This window comes from Macaca nemestrina, chromosome 1 (genome assembly GCF_043159975.1).
Source record: "Macaca nemestrina isolate mMacNem1 chromosome 1, mMacNem.hap1, whole genome shotgun sequence".
Lineage (NCBI taxonomy): Eukaryota > Metazoa > Chordata > Mammalia > Primates > Cercopithecidae > Macaca > Macaca nemestrina.
In genome coordinates, this window is record NC_092125.1 from 184,442,551 (window position 1) to 184,459,900 (window position 17,350).

Below are 17,350 nucleotides of genomic sequence, written 5' to 3' on the forward strand. Positions count from 1 at the left end.
CCTTTTTTATGGCTGCATAGTATTCCATGGTGTATATGTGCCACATTTTCTTAATCCAGTTAGTCACTGATGGACATTTGGGTTGATTCCAAGTCTTTGCTATTGTGAATAGTGCCACAGTAAACATACGTGTGCATGTGTCTTTATAGCAGCATGACTTATAATCCTTTGGATATATACCCAGTAATGGGATGGCTGGGTCATATGGTATTTCTAGTTCTAGACCCTTGGGGAATTGCCATACTCTTTTCCACAATGGTTGAACCAATTTACAATCCCACCAACAGTGTAAAAGTGTTCCTATTTCTCCACATCCTCTCCAGCACCTGTTGTTTCCTGACTTTTTAATGATTGCCATTCTAACTAGTGTGAGATGGTATCTCATTGTGGTTTTGATTTGTATTTCTCTGATGGCCAGTGATGATGAGCATTTTTTCATGTATCTGTTGGCTGTAAGCATGTCTTCTTTTGAGAAATGTCTGTTCATATCCTTTGCCCACTTTTTGATGGGGTTGTTTGTTTTTTTCTCGTAAATTTGTTTGAGTTCTTTGTAGGTTCTTGATATTAGCCCTTTGTCAGATGAGTAGATTGCAAAAATTTTCTCCCATTCTGTAGGTTGCCTGTTCACTCTGATGGTAGTTTCTTTTGCTGTGCAGAAGCTCTTTAGTTTAATTAGATCCCATTTGTCAATTTTGGCTTTTGTTGACATTGCTTTTGGTGTTTTAGACATGAAGTCCTTGCCCATGCCTATGTCCTGAATGGTATTGCCTAGGTTTTCCTCTAGGGTTTTTATGGTTTTAGGTCTAACATTTAAGTCTCTAATCCATCTTGAATTAATTTTCGTATAAGGAGTAAGGAAAGGATCCAGTTTCAGCTTTCTACTTATGGCTAGCCAATTTTCCCAGCACCATTTATTAAATAGGGAATCCTTTCCCCATTTCTTGTTTTTATCAGGTTTGTCAAAGATCAGATGGCTGTTGATGTGTGGTATTATTTCTGAGGGTTCTGTTCTGTTCCATTGGTCTATATCTCTGTTTTGGTACCAGTGCTATGGTGTTTTGGTTACTGTAGCCTTGTAGTATAGTTTGAAGTCAGGTAGCGTGATGCCTCCAGCTTTGTTCTTTTGACTTAGGATTGTCTTGGCAATGCGGGCTCTTTTTTGGTTCCATATGAACTTTAAAGCAGTTTTTTTCCAATTCTGTGAAGAAATTCATTGGTAGCTTGATGGGAATGGCATTGAACCTATAAATTACCTTGGGCAGTATGGCCATTTTCACGATATTGATTTTTCCTATGCATGAGCATGGTATGTTCTTCCATTTGTTTATGTCCTCTTTTATTTCACTGAGTAGTGGTTTGTAGTTCTCCTTGAAGAGGTCCTTTACCTCCCTTGTAAGTTGGATTCCTAGGTATTTTATTCTCTTTGAAGCAATTGTGAATGGAAGTTCATTCATGATTTGGCTTTCTGTTTGTCTGTTACTGGTTTGTAAGAATGGTTGTGATTTTTACACATTAATTTTGTATCCTGAGACTTTGCTGAAGTTGCTTATCAGCTTAAGGAGATTTTGGGGTGAGATGATGGGGTTTTCTAAATATACAATCATGCCATCTGCAAAAGGGGACAATTTGACTTCTTCTTTTCCTAACTGAATACGCTTCATTTCTTTCTCTTGCCTGATTGCCCTAGCCAGAACTTCCAACACTATGTTGAATAGGAGTGATGAGAGAGGGCATCCCTGTCTTGTGCCAGTTTTCAAAGGGAATTTTTCCAGTTTTTGCCCATTAAGTATGATATTGGCTGTGGGTTTGTCATAAGTAACTCTTATTATTTTGAGATAAACCCAGCATTTCCAAAAGTGTTCTGGGAAATAGATGTTAGTAGGTATTACATAAAGGAAGGATTCATATTTAAATATGTTTGAGAAGTACTGGATTAAAAATAAATTAACCAGATTCTTTACAGCAGGACTTTTTACAACACTGAAATATGCTAATACACATTGTAATTCTTCAGAGGGGACCAGTGCATACAGCATTTCCTGAAGTTATTTGATTATAGAACCTCTCTCCCTCTTTTTTCCCCAGAATATCTTACGGAATTAGTGTTCTTAGCAACATACTTGCTCAACACTGCCCCAAATAATTGCCACTTTTTTTTGTAACTGTCAAAGCACAATTCCACAAATTCTCTTTTTATTTACTGAAGCATGCATTAACAGTTTTTTTCTTCACATCAGATGAGTAATGGGCCAACATCATAATAAGGTTTGAGAGAGGCACAGCTCACACATTATTGTGAAAACTTAATCATCATGATTAACAAATTTTTTAAACTATCATTGGAAAACTTAAACAAATAACAGTGACAAAAACTTCCCTGAATCTCCTAGGTTGTGTTTATCTGTGTGTGTGTGTGTATATATATACATTTTATACACACACACACACACACACACACACTTTTTTTTTTTTTTTTTTTTTTTTTGAGACTGAACCTCGCTCTGTCACCTAGGCTGGAATGCAGTGGCGCGATCTCAGCTTACTGCAAGCTCCGCCTCCCAGGTTCACGCCATTCTCCTGCCTCAGCCTCCCCAGCAGCTGGGAGTACAGGTGCACGCTGCCACGCCCAGCTAATTATTTTGTATTTTTAGTAGAGACGGGGTTTCACCGTGTTAGCCAGGATGGTCTTGATCTCCTGACCTCGTGATCCGCCCGCCTCGGCCTCCCAAAGTGCTGGGATTACAGGCGTGTGTCACCGGTGAGTCACCGCACCCGGCCTATGTGTGTATATTTTTAAAGGGAGTTTTAAATTGTATTTTAATTTTCATTAATCTATTCATTTCAGAAATATTTCTCTCTATTCATTCTTTTCCAAGCACAGTAATGAACATCACTGGAGTGTAGAACTGATAGGAAAGAGGCAAACAAACTTTCAGTTACATGTAGAGTGATAAGAATCTATAGGATAATGTGGAAGCTCATTAGAAGAACACTTAATGCAGCTTTGAGGTACCCGAGAAGGGTGCGTGGAGGAAGTGACGTTGCTGATGGAATCTCAAAGATAAATAGGATTTAGCCAAATGAAAGTAAGTAGTTGGGGAGCATGAGTATATAGGCAAAAGGAAACAGGTGCAGAGTAGTGAGAGAGGTATGTTGAAAAAAATTCAGTGAACTGAAAAATAAAAGTGAAAATAGTACATTTTATTGTAGCAAATTTAGAAAGTGAAAAGTACACATGAAACAGCAAAATCCCCTCAGATTTCTCCTCTTAAAGACAACTCAATATCGTATCCTATTTCGTCTTTTTTTCTATGCATTTTCCATTTACATAGTAGAATTTTAGAATGTATATAAAATTCTGCTGCTCACTTGTAATATTGTATTGTGAGAATGTGTACAAATTGTGAAAGATTGCTTTGAAACTTTATTTTTAACGGCTGATTATGCATATTTGTAGGTGCATAGGTGCGACTTGTAGTGACCCTTCAGTTATAAGGGAGGAAATACAATGTACCAAGCAGTCCTCAGATATTTTCCTTTATCCTGTCTCTGGTGACAAGATTCCATAGTTAAGTCACTAGCTAGACATGTTTTACATTAATCTCCCCAAGGCCACCCGTAAGGCATGCGGGGTTCCAGGCAAAGATTTTTTGTGACACCTATGTCTTTATAAACAGTTTGATTAAAAATTGTATTACAAAATGTATAGACTCATGCGAGGTCCATGAATTTAGCTGAAGATTTAGAATAATGTGTAGAGAAGATACTTAGGTATTTGTTTATTGTTCAGTGAGTGCACATGAAGTATCCGGAGCCATCTTTTCATATTCTTTATTGTCAAATGCATAGTTTCTGGAGATAATTTTGTATCTCCCACATGCAGAAAAAGCTAGCACTACTGTTATTACTCACAATGCATGGCTTTTTGGAACATATTTGTAATGAAACAATATAGATCTTCTTGCCTCAGCAGTTTCCTAATACTGTTTACTTAACGCTGGTTACATCGTTACTCATGATGCTTTAGCATTCATGGTACCCCCACAAATACTGGTTTCTAATGATGAACACAAATGCAGGGCCCATCTTAAGTATACAGAAAAATGTGAATAAATAATTTATTTGCTGGTTATGTTAAATGTACCATTAGGAATTGTATAGCATAAACGTGGATTAACACATCTTCCAACAATGTTTTCTCTTGAATTCTAGCTTTAGGTCATAGTCCCTACGTTTCTACAGTGTACTCTGTCAGAGTTGACTGCACAATGTTAACTGTCTTTCACATACCACCACCAGCAGGAAGAATAAGCAAGGAGCCCATATACTGAGAGAAACTGTTCTGTTTGTGCAAGGAAAGTTTGTTCTCAAATGGCACACCTCATTAACCGCCCAAGAGACTACAGCCTTCACACTTGGATTGGACTTATTGGAGATACAGAGTAGCAATTTTGAAAGACTTCAAAGAAGATAGATATCTCATAATAGGGACAGCTACTTCTGGAGGACATCTTAGCACTGTAAAGAGACTGGTAACTACTTAGCAGAGGGGGATACAGGATTAAGGATGCCTGCTGCCACCCATGCTATCTTCAGTTGCTGTAAACCCAGAGACAGCACCTTGATTAGAACATAGATGGGCAAGAGCCAATGCCTGGGTCCATACACAGCTCAAGTCCAGAGGTTGGTAGTGGGCTGTCAGTATCTCAGAGCTCTAGACTCTTCCTGTGTCCAACATAAATGAGAGTCACCCAAAATGGGCCCAATCTTGTATGATTCCATGAAGGAAATACACAGAAGTGATCTGCTTACCCAGGTATCTTATCCTGGAACTGGGACATGGGACAAACCCATAACCATAAGTTCTGGGCCTTCTCAGAGCATCTGATTGTCTTTACTTCTGGGGAACTAGAAAGATTGAGAACACCCTAAAAATGAGAAAGGAGGGCTGAGACATGCCCTGCCCAATTGTCACTGCTAGCCCTGGTTGATCAGCACTGGAGGAGGACTGAGAAAATTTCAAGTTAGGCACATCTACTGACCAGGACCCAGAGGAAGCAGGGCTCAGGACATCCTGCTCGGACTTCACAGCCAGCCCAGGTACTAGAGAAGCACATAGACATTTTTCAAAAGACACTCCAAAGTGTGGGAGGGGCCCCACTTACCACAGTCAGAAGGCATTACTGAGCCTGGCTCAGCAGTTTCAGTTCTGGCTCAGTGATAAGTTTCAAAGAAATAATTCCCACCTCCCCCTCAGAATTATACCCACAATAGGTAGCTAGGGTGTTGAGTGGGAGCTGAACACTTTTACTTCAGAGAAACATGCAATTCCCACTGTTTTGAAAGAAAAGCCATGTCCTTTAAAGAAAACAGCTAAATCCCGGAAACTACCATGGAAACCACTGGAAACCCAGTGACATGCTCCTTGCATTATGAGGGATAGATAGTAATAATAATTACAGTAATCAGTGTAATAAAGTTTATTAATACCTGATATATTTGAGGAACATGCTAAATATGTATGTTTCCTTTAATTGTACTATAGTCCTACAAAATAAGTATTATCTCCATTGATGATATGAAGAAATCAAGGCTCAGAGAAGTGAGGTGATTTACCCAAGGCCACTCAGTTGATAAGTTGCAAGGCCAAGCCCATGTGATTTTGTTACCCAAGTTCTTTGCATTGTATCTCACTGCCTTTTGTAAGTTGGTTTGCAGGTACCCTCTGAGGATGCAGAAAGATCCCTGCTTTGGACGCAGACAGGATAGTGTATAGGAAGATACTGGAAGCAACTTGCATGACTTGCGACTCCTGTCCCCCAGCCTAAGACCTGGCCATAGTGCTTGTCGCCCCCCTCTCCTTCCCTGCTTGAAGCACTATCCATCCTTCAAGCCTATCGGCTCTTCCCAAGCATGCCATTAGATTTTTTTTTTTTCATAATTTCATTTATACATCAACATCTCATTTCTCACTGGGCTATAATTAGGCTACTTTCTTTTTTTAAGTAAACAAGCATGCATGTGAAGCCTCTTGGTAAATGACCTTCCAACTGTTAGCTGGCCTTGAAAGTATAGTTTTCACTGGAAACCTGGAGGTGGCAACTTTTCTCCTCTTACGAGGTGTGTGGAAATTCAGAGATCTGTATACTAGCTACTGTGTGACCTTGGTCAGGTTACTGCTTCTGCCTGGATCAGTATAAAATGGGGATGAGAATAGGAAATTTGGAGTAGATAAGATCTAGCTAGTGGCAACTTGCTAGCTTGTTCTCTCTCGCGTGCAACCTGACATGCAGCAGTGGTGTGAAATTGGGCACACACATCTTAGAATACTCTCCTGTGTAATCATGGGGCAGTGTGGTAGAAGAGAAAGAACATAGACTTTGGAATCACAGAGCTGTGGGTTTAAATCTGCCTATTTCTATTTGTATGATTTTGGGACAGTCATTTAAACTGTCTGACAATTCAGGCAATTGTATCATATCCCCAGAGTCTCCAGGGCATGGATTTTCAGATGTCATTCTGCAGAATGATTAAGAGTAGCAGATATTTCTGTGATGTCTCCTCCCCAACCCCACCACTTTGCAGACATCTGTGGACAGAAAAACCCATCTCCTGATCCACCTCCTATGTCACCTCCCTCACTGAGCCTGCTGCCTTGGCTTTTCTGCTTCTCTATAAGGTCAGAAGCATTAGCTTTGTGCTGCCTTCAGCATTCTGAGTTTTCTGAAGCTGATGAATTATGATTCCTCCATCCCCAGTCCTTTTACTTCTGGCTTGAAGGCATTGTGCTCCCTAGCTGCTCACTGCTACCAGGCTGTGCCTTCATAATCAGAGGTTTAGGTTGGTTGTAATGATGATGGATGAGGCAGAAGAATGGCAATGGGTACTTTCTGAAGCCCAATCATAGGGCTACACAGGGAGCCTGGTGTGGCCCCTGAGGCCCCATCATGCTCCTTGGAGGGTGTCTGGGGCACTTCTCCATGTTTTATTCATGGGCTCAGGACAATGGTGCATGTATGACAAGTATATCTGATGAAATGAGACAGTCACCACCACCATCTCACTTTATAGTTACCAACTCTTCATTCTCCTGGCTAGCCACCTGGGGAAGAAGGGTTTTCTCTCAGCTAGGTGTTTCCCCTTTCAACCAACATTTTCTCACTTGTTTCCTCACTCATTCATTAGAGTTCTGTGTTTCATCACACCACACAGACACATGAATTCTGTGATCCCCACAATGCTAGATACCTTTTTATTTTTTATGGTTTTAATTTTTTATTTTTAATTTTTGTGGATATATAGTAGGTGTATATATTTATGAGGTATATGAGATATTTTGGTACAAGCATGCAATGCATAATAACAACATCATGGGAAATTGGGTGTCTGTCCCCTCAAGCATTTATCCTTTGTGTTACAAACAATCCAGTTATAATCTTTTGGTTATTTTTAAATGTACAATTAAATTATTATTGACTAGAGTCACCTTGTTGTGTTATCCAATACTAGTTCTTATTCAATTTGTTTTTGTACCCATTAACTGTCCCCACCTCCTCCCTAACCAGCTCCCCAACCCCCACTACTCTTCCCATCCTCTGATAACTCTATCTCCGTGAGTTCAATTGTTTGGATTTTTAGATCCCACAAATAAGTGAGAACATGTGATATTTGTCTTTCTGTGCCTGACTTAACGTAATGTGTCACTTACGTAATGGCCTCCAGTTCTATCTATGTCGTTGCAAATGACAGGATCTCATTCTTTTTTGATTGCTGAACATTATGTCCATTATGTATAAGCACCAGATTTTCTTGATCCATTCATGTATTGATGGACACTTAGGTTGCTTCCAAATCTTGGCTATTGTGAACAGTGCTGCAGCAAACATGAGAGTGCAGGTATTTCCTTGATACACTGATTTCCTTTCTTTTGGGTACATACCCAGCAGTGTGATTGCTGGATCTTATGATAGCTCTATTTTTAGTTTTGTGAAGAACCTTAGACATGTTAAGTTGAGGATCTTACTCACTGTAGTTGGAAACACAGGCTTTTTCATCAAACTGCCTGGATTCCAATCCTGTCTTCTACTTATAGCCTTGTGACCTGATACAAAATTCTCAAACTGTGTTTTGCTTTCTTCATCTATAAAATAGGGACATAAATACTACCTACATTACAACAGTTGTCTGGAAATAAACGAAATAATACACAAAAATGCTTGGAATGGGACCTGACACATACAAAATGATCAATAGAAATTATTAAAGCACAAAGCATTCCATACAATGGATACTCATTGGTGGCTCTAAAAACTGAGGGTAAGAAATGGTGGAAAACTTTTCAAGTTCAACAAACCACTAATGATAGAGGTGGGGTTCAAAACCAGGCAGTCTTATCAATTATCTTTAATATATGTGGCAGAGCCATGGGATAGGGTTAGGTGGCAAGAGTGGTGAGTAGAGAATGATGTGAGATTAGACAAATGAAAGCAAAACAAGCCATAAGAAGTTGCCTGTCTCAAATTTTAAATCTTATCCTTTTCTCCCTTACTCTTTTCAATCTATGATTTCCTAAAAATAGTTCCTCTGGTCAAATCCTGGACTCCTGTCATTTTTGCTGCTGTTTCCCTTTCCTAGAACACTTTTTATGCCTGATCCTGGGTGAGGCTGGACTGACCCCATCCTGTCTTTCTTGCCTTAGCTCCAGCAACTTTCTCTTCCACATCTTCTGTTCTGCCATTAGACACCCACTCTTAGGCTTCCCAATGATGTCTGATTGTGTTACCACCAGCCCCATTGCCTTTGCTTTCAATGTGACCTCAGCCTAGAATCCTCTCTCTGCCACTCTGCCTGGAAACTCTTACTCTTCCTTCAGGGCCCAACCCAACTGTCTCTGGGAAGTCTTCCAGGACCCTGCAGGTAGAGTTAGTCAATCCCTGCCCAGTCTGTCTCCCTTCCTCCTGAATTTCTCTTTCACAGCATTTATCATCAAATTATCATTGTCTATTTCTGGGTCTGTCTCAGTTTAGTCCTTGAAGTAAGGACTATGTCTCATTCTTATCAGGGTCACTAGAACCCAGCATAGGTCTGAGGGAGCAGCAGATGTGTATTTGTGTTTGAGAGTGTGTGTGTATGTGTGTGTGTGTGTGTGTATGTCTGTGTGTGTGTGTGTGTGTGTGTGTGTGTGTGTGTGTGTGTGTGTGTAGATTAGGTAAATTGAATAGGATTGCACAGAAGTGAGCTGGGCCTCCAAGCATGACTGTGAGGTATAAGTAAGAAATATAAAGAATTAATGTTCATTAAATCCAAGACTAGATTCAGGCTGCTTTTAAACACAAGCCTTTGAACCCAGACTTCTTCCTCTCTTCTTTCCTCCCTCGTTTCCTCCCTCCCTCCCTCCATTCCTCTTTCCCTCCATCTCCTTCTTTCCTTCCTTCCTTCCTTCCTTCCTTCCTTCCTTCCTTCCTTCCTTCCTTCCTTCCTTTTAAAATTATGAAATGCCTATTTTGTGTTTGGTGCTGGAATACAGAAGAGTAACCTCTGATCCTGACCCCATATTACCCACTTTATGAAACTTCCTCAATGATGGGCTCACTCAGGCACCCTAGAGCCCTCCAACATAGCCCCTTAGGCCATCTCTTCTGTCTTTTGCAGAGTTCTAACATAGTACCTGGCAACCACTGATAGCCATCATCAGCCAGCAACACATTGGCTCAAACCTTTTTTCCAGTATTCTTTCCACAGATTCTAGGATAGAGCAAGTTAACAGTGCTTGGAGCATTTTTACACTAGGTGCCTCATGTCATGAATCAGCCTTGCTGGTATAGGCACTGAGACAGGATATAATCCATATCTTACAGACAGGAAAACCAGAGAACTTATGAGACAGTCCCTGTTCAAATATGGGCATAGGCCTGGTAAAATGCATTTCACCATGGATGGTCTTGCTTTCTCACTGGCAGAACCATTTGCAATAGCACTGGGGCTATTTTACACTAGAGAACCAGCTCAGTCTGGATTGACAAATGGCATATGGTTATAAGATGGTGAGAGTCACTGTTGGAAAAATGATATGTTAGGGCTGTTTCCCAAAGAGCAGTAGTTCTAGTAATTGTTAACTTCTACATCTTTGTTTTTGTTTTTCCACTTTGTTCTCCATGCTTTAATGTATGTAGATGGTTTGGACTGACTCCTTCCTGAGGAGTTCTGTGAGTTACTGTTTTCTATGTGTGTATAAGGCTTCTGGGTCAAACTTAAGGGACCCTAGGAAACTTAATTCATGAGGGCGGAGCAAGATGGCCGAATAGGAACAGCTCCAGTCTCCAACTCCCAGCACGAGCGACACAGAAGACCGGTGATTTCTGCATTTTCAACTGAGGTACTGGGTTCATCTCACTGGGGAGTGCCGGACGATCGGTGCTGGTCAGCTGCTGCAGCCCGACCAGCGAGAGCTGAAGCAGGGCGAGGCATTGCCTCACCTAGGAAGCGCAAGGGGGAAGGGAATCCCTTTTCCTAGCCAGGGGAACTGAGACACACAACACCTGGAAAATCGGGTAACCCCCACCCCAATACTGCGCTTTAAGCAAACAGGCACACCAGGAGATCATATCCCACACCTGGCCGGGAGGGTCCCACACCCACGGAGCCTCCCTCATTGCTAGCACAGCAGTCTGTGATCTACCGGCAAGGCAGCAGCGAGGCTGGGGGAGGGGCGCCCGCCATAGCTGAGGCTTAAGTAGGTAAACAAAGCTGCTGGGAAGCTCAAACTGGGTGGAGCTCACAGCAGCTCAAGGAAACCTGCCTGTCTCTGTAGACTCCACCTCTGGGGACAGGGCAATAACAAACACAGCCGAAACCTCTGCAGACGCAAACGACTCTGTCTGACAGCTTTGAAGAGAGCAGTGGATCTCCCAACACGGAGGTTGAGATCTGAGAAGGGACAGACTCCCTGCTCAAGTGGGTCCCTGACCCCTGAGTAGCCTAACTGGGAGACATCCCCCACTAGGGGCAGTCTGACACCCCACACCTCACAGGGTGGAGTACACCCCTGAGAGGAAGCTTCCAAAGCAAGAATCAGACAGGTACACTCGCTGTTCAGAAATATTCTATCTTCTGCTGCCTCTGCTGCTGATACCCAGGCAAACAGGGTCTGGAGTGGACCTCAAGCAATCTCCAACAGACCTACAGCTGAGGGTCCTGACTGTTAGAAGGAAAACTATCAAACAGGAAGGACACCTACACCAAAACCCCATCAGTACATCACCATCATCAAAGACCAGAGGCAGATAAAACCACAAAGATGGGGAAAAAGCAGGGCAGAAAAGCTGGAAATTCAAAAAATAAGAGCGCATCTCCCCCGGCAAAGGAGCGCAGCTCATCGCCAGCAATGGATCAAAGCTGGACGGAGAATGACTTTGACGAGATGAGAGAAGAAGGCTTCAGTCCATCAAATTTCTCAGAGCTAAAGGAGGAATTACGTACCCAGCGCAAAGAAACTAAAAATCTTGAAAAAAAAGTGGAAGAATTGATGGCTAGAGTAATTAATGCAGAGAAGGTCATAAACGAAATGAAAGAGATGAAAACCATGACACGAGAAATACGTGACAAATGCACAAGCTTCAGTAACCGACTCGATCAACTGGAAGAAAGAGTATCTGCGATTGAGGATCAAATGAACGAAATGAAGCGAGAAGAGAAACCAAAAGAAAAAAGAACAAAAAGAAATGAACAAAGCCTGCAAGAAGTATGGGATTATATAAAAAGACCAAATCTACGTCTGATTGGGGTGCCTGAAAGTGAGGGGGAAAATGGAACCAAGTTGGAAAACACTCTTCAGGATATCATCCAGGAGAACTTCCCCAACCTAGTAGGGCAGGCCAACATTCAAATCCAGGAAATACAGAGAACGCCACAAAGATACTCCTCGAGAAGAGCAACTCCAAGACACATAATTGCCAGATTCACCAAAGTTGAAATGAAGGAAAAAATCTTAAGGGCAGCCAGAGAGAAAGGTCGGGTTACCCACAAAGGGAAGCCCATCAGACTAACAGCAGATCTCTCGGCAGAAACTCTCCAAGCCAGAAGAGAGTGGGGGCCAATATTCAACATTCTTAAAGAAAAGAATTTTCAACCCAGAATTTCATATCCAGCCAAACTAAGTTTCATAAGTGAAGGAGAAATAAAATCCTTTACAGATAAGCAAATGCTTAGAGATTTTGTCACCACTAGGCCTGCCTTACAAGAGACCCTGAAGGAAGCACTAAACATGGAAAGGAACAACCGGTACCAGCCATTGCAAAAACATGCCAAAATGTAAAGACCATCGAGGCTAGGAAGAAACTGCATCAACTAGTGAGCAAAATAACCAGTTAATATCATAATGGCAGGATCAAGTTCACACATAACAATCTTAACCTTAAATGTAAATGGACTAAATGCTCCAATTAAAAGACACAGACTGGCAAACTGGATAAAGAGTCAAGACCCATCAGTCTGCTGTATTCAGGAGACCCATCTCACACGCAGAGACATACATAGGCTCAAAATAAAGGGATGGAGGAAGATTTACCAAGCAAATGGAGAACAAAAAAAGCGGGGGTTGCAATACTAGTCTCTGATAAAACAGACTTTAAACCATCAAAGATCAAAAGAGACAAAGAAGGCCATTACATAATGGTAAAGGGATCAATTCAACAGGAAGAGCTAACTATCCTAAATATATATGCACCCAATACAGGAGCACCCAGATTCATAAAGCAAGTCCTTAGAGACTTACAAAGAGACTTAGACTCCCATACAATAATAATGGGAGACTTCAACACTCCACTGTCAACATTAGACAGATCAACGAGACAGAAAGTTAACAAGGATATCCAGGAATTGAACTCATCTCTGCAGCAAGCAGACCTAATAGACATCTATAGAACTCTCCACCCCAAATCAACAGAATATACATTCTTCTCAGCACCACATCGTACTTACTCCAAAATCGACCACATAATTGGAAGTAAAGCACTCCTCAGCAAATGTACAAGAACAGAAATTATAACAAACTGTCTCTCGGACCACAGTGCAATCAAGCTAGAACTCAGGACTAAGAAACTCAATCAAAACTGCTCAACTACATGGAAACTGAACAACCTGCTCCTGAATGACTACTGGGTACATAACGAAATGAAGGCAGAAATAAAGATGTTCTTTGAAACCAATGAGAACAAAGATACAACATACCAGAATCTCTGGGACACATTTAAAGCAGTGTGTAGAGGGAAATTTATAGCACTAAATGCCCACAAGAGAGAGCAGGAAAGATCTAAAATTGACACTCTAACATCGCAATTAAAAGAACTAGAGAAGCAAGAGCAAACACATTCAAAAGCTAGCAGAAGGCTAGACATAACTAAGATCAGAGCAGAACTGAAGGAGATAGAGACACAAAAAACTCTCCAAAAAATCAATGAATCCAGGAGTTGGTTTTTTGAAAAGATCAACAAAATTGACAGACCACTAGCAAGACTAATAAAGAAGAAAAGAGAGAAGAATCAAATAGACGCAATAAAAAATGATAAAGGGGATATCACCACCGACCCCACAGAAATACAAACTACCATCAGAGAATACTATAAACACCTCTACGCAAATAAACTGGAAAATCTAGAAGAAATGGATAATTTCCTGGACACTTACACTCTTCCAAGACTAAACCAGGAAGAAGTTGAATCCCTGAATAGACCAATAGCAGGCTCTGAAATTGAGGCAATAATTAATAGCCTACCAACCAAAAAAAGTCCAGGACCAGATGGATTCACAGCTGAATTCTACCAGAGGTACAAGGAGGAGTTGGTACCATTCCTTCTGAAACTATTCCAATCAATAGAAAAAGAGGGAATCCTCCCTAACTCATTTTATGAGGCCAACATCATCCTGATACCAAAGCCTGGCAGAGACACAACAAAAAAAGAGAATTTTAGACCAATATCCCTGATGAACATCGATGCAAAAATCCTCAATAAAATACTGGCAAACCGGATTCAGCAACACATCAAAAAGCTTATCCACCATGATCAAGTGGGCTTCATCCCTGGGATGCAAGGCTGGTTCAACATTCGCAAATCAATAAACATAATCCAGCATATAAACAGAACCAAAGACAAGAACCACATGATTATCTCAATAGATGCAGAAAAGGCTTTTGACAAAATTCAACAGCCCTTCATGCTAAAAACGCTCAATAAATTCGGTATTGATGGAACGTACCTCAAAATAATAAGAGCTATTTATGACAAACCCACAGCCAATATCATACTGAATGGGCAAAAACTGGAAAAATTCCCTTTGAAAACTGGCACAAGACAGGGATGCCCTCTCTCACCACTCCTATTCAACATAGTGTTGGAAGTTCTGGCTAGGGCAATTAGGCAAGAGAAAGAAATCAAGGGTATTCAGTTAGGAAAAGAAGAAGTCAAACTGTCCCTGTTTGCAGAGGACATGATTGTATATTTAGAAAACCCCATTGTCTCAGCCCAAAATCTCCTTAAGCTGATAAGCAACTTCAGCAAAGTCTCAGGATACAAAATTAATGTGCAAAAATCACAAGCATTCTTATACACCAGTAACAGACAAACAGAGAGCCAAATCAGGAATGAACTTCCATTCACAATTGCTTCAAAGAGAATAAAATACCTAGGAATCCAACTTCCAAGGGATGTAAAGGACCTCTTCAAGGAGAACTACAAACCACTGCTCAGTGAAATAAAAGAGGACACAAACAAATGGAAGAACATACCATGCTCATGGATAGGAAGAATCAATATCGTGAAAATGGCCATACTGCCCAAGGTAATTTATAGATTCAATGCCATCCCCATCAAGCTACCAATGAGTTTCTTCATAGAACTGGAAAAAACTGCTTTAAAGTTCATATGGAACCAAAAAAGAGCCCGCATCTCCAAGACAATCCTAAGTCAAAAGAACAAAGCTGGAGGCATCACGCTACCTGACTTCAAACTATACTACAAGGCTACAGTAACCAAAGCAGCATGGTACTAAACAGAGTCCTCAGAAATAATACCACACATCTACAGCCATCTGATCTTTGACAAACCTGAGAGAAACAAGAAATGGGGAAAGGATTCCCTATTTAATAAATGGTGCTGGGAAAATTGGCTAGCCATAAGTAGAAAGCTGAAACTGGATCCTTTCCTTACTCCTTATACGAAAATTAATTCAAGATGGATTAGAGACTTAAATGTTAGACCTAATACCATAAAAATCCTAGAGGAAAACCTAGGTAGTACCATTCAGGACATAGGCATGGGCAAAGACTTCATGTCTAAAACACCAAAAGCAACGGCAGCAAAAGCCAAAATTGACAAATGGGATCTCATTAAATTAAAGAGCTTCTGCACAGCAAAAGAAACTACCATCAGAGTGAACAGGCAACCTACAGAATGGGAGAAAATTTTTGCAATCTACTCATCTGACAAAGGGCTAATATCCAGAACCTACAAAGAACTCAAACAAATTTACAAGAAAAAAACAAACAACCCCATCAAAAAGTGGGCAAAGGATATGAACAGACATTTCTCAAAAGAAGACATTCATACAGCCAACAGACACATGAAAAAATGCTCATCATCACTGGCCATCAGAGAAATGCAAATCAAAACCACAATGAGATACCATCTCACACCAGTTAGAATGGCGATCATTAAAAAGTCAGGAAACAACAGGTGCTGGAGAGGATGTGGAGAAATAGGAACACTTTTACACTGTTGGTGGGACTGTAAACTAGTTCAACCATTATGGAAAACAGTATGGCGATTCCTCAAGGATCTAGAACTAGATGTACCATATGACCCAGCCATCCCATTACTGGGTATATACCCAAAGGATTATAAATTATGCTGCTATAAAGACACATGCACACGTATGTTTATTGCAGCACTATTCACAATAGCAAAGACTTGGAATCAACCCAAATGTCCCTCAGTGACAGATTGGATTAAGAAAATGTGGCACATATACACCATGGAATGCTATGCAGCCATCAAAAAGGATGAGTTTGCGTCCTTTGTAGGAACATGGATGCAGCTGGAAACCATCATTCTTAGCAAACTATCACAAGAACAGAAAACCAAACACCGCATGTTCTCACTCATAGGTGGGAACTGAACAATGAGATCACTTGGACTCAGGAAGGGGAACATCACACACAGGGGCCTATCATGGGGAGGGGGGAGGGCAAAGGGATGGCATTGGGAGTTATACCTGATGTAAATGATGAGTTGATGGGTGCAGCACACCAACATGGCACAAGTATACATATGTAACAAACCTGCACGTTATGCACATGTACACTACAACTTAAAGTATAATAATAATAAATAAATTTAAAAAAAGGTAACAGTAAATTAAAAATAGATAATTAAATAAATATATGATACAGTATAACATTTTATAGTCAAAAAAAAAAAAAAAGAAACTTAATTCATTCACCATATTACGAAATATTCCTTGAGCACCTGTTCCATGCCAGACCCTGTCTGGACAAGAAGAATATTAAAAGCATGGCACATTCCCTGCCCTCATGGAACTCACAGTCCAGAAGCAGAAGACACAATTGTACCAAATGCAAATGATGCAGAGATAGACAGAATTACACCAAATGCAAGATACAATTACTTGTTACAAGGCTGTTCTTAGGGACACTGAAGATGAGGTAGCCATTTTACATGGGGTGTCAAGAAAACCCTCCTAGCTGCAACAACCCTTGAGTTAACTCTAGAAATATTCATGAAGAGATGCTTCCTGGCTCTTCAGGAGGAGGAAGGCCATTCTGGGCAAAGGCAGCAGTATGTGCCCGGAAGTAACAGTGTGATGTGTTCCAGGAAAAACAAGCAAAAAGTTCAGTATGGCCTCACCTTAAATTAAGGAATAGGACATGGGGAGAGATAAGGCTATAGATAAAGTATTGGGAGGTGGGAATAGGCATGTATCTACTTTGCCTGGCTTGTCCTAAGGGCAACAGCAGGTCTCAGGGGGAGCAACATTTCCCATGTAACATATATTCCCAGTCTGTTAGTAATGAAGGGGAATTAATCCTTGTAAAGGAATTAAAATACCTGGATTCTGTTTATTTTTCTATCCCTTGCAGTGAACTTTTTTAAATATTGGAATATCTCCAAGTCTGTTTCTTTACCTATAAAATGGGAATAATATCTGACTTGCCTATTGTACAAGGGTATTTTGAGAACAAAATGAAGAAAGGAGTATAAAATAATTTATTAATTATAAAACTTTATTATTATAATTATTTATTTGCCTTTTTCTTATTAATTTGTGTTTATATTTT

General features: G+C 40.6%; 1 protein-coding gene and 1 non-coding gene across 21 annotated transcripts in view; one reads left to right on the forward strand and one right to left on the reverse strand.

The window, feature by feature from the left end:
* The window catches only part of LOC105495012 (BEN domain-containing protein 5), a 1,475,945-nt gene that overhangs the window by 793,481 nt on the left and 665,114 nt on the right, over positions 1-17,350 (forward strand). The window lies entirely within an intron of this gene.
* Positions 2,232-2,337, reverse strand: LOC112429068 (small nucleolar RNA U13). Its single transcript, XR_011618178.1, has one exon. It is a non-coding gene; the product is annotated as a small nucleolar RNA U13 (small nucleolar RNA).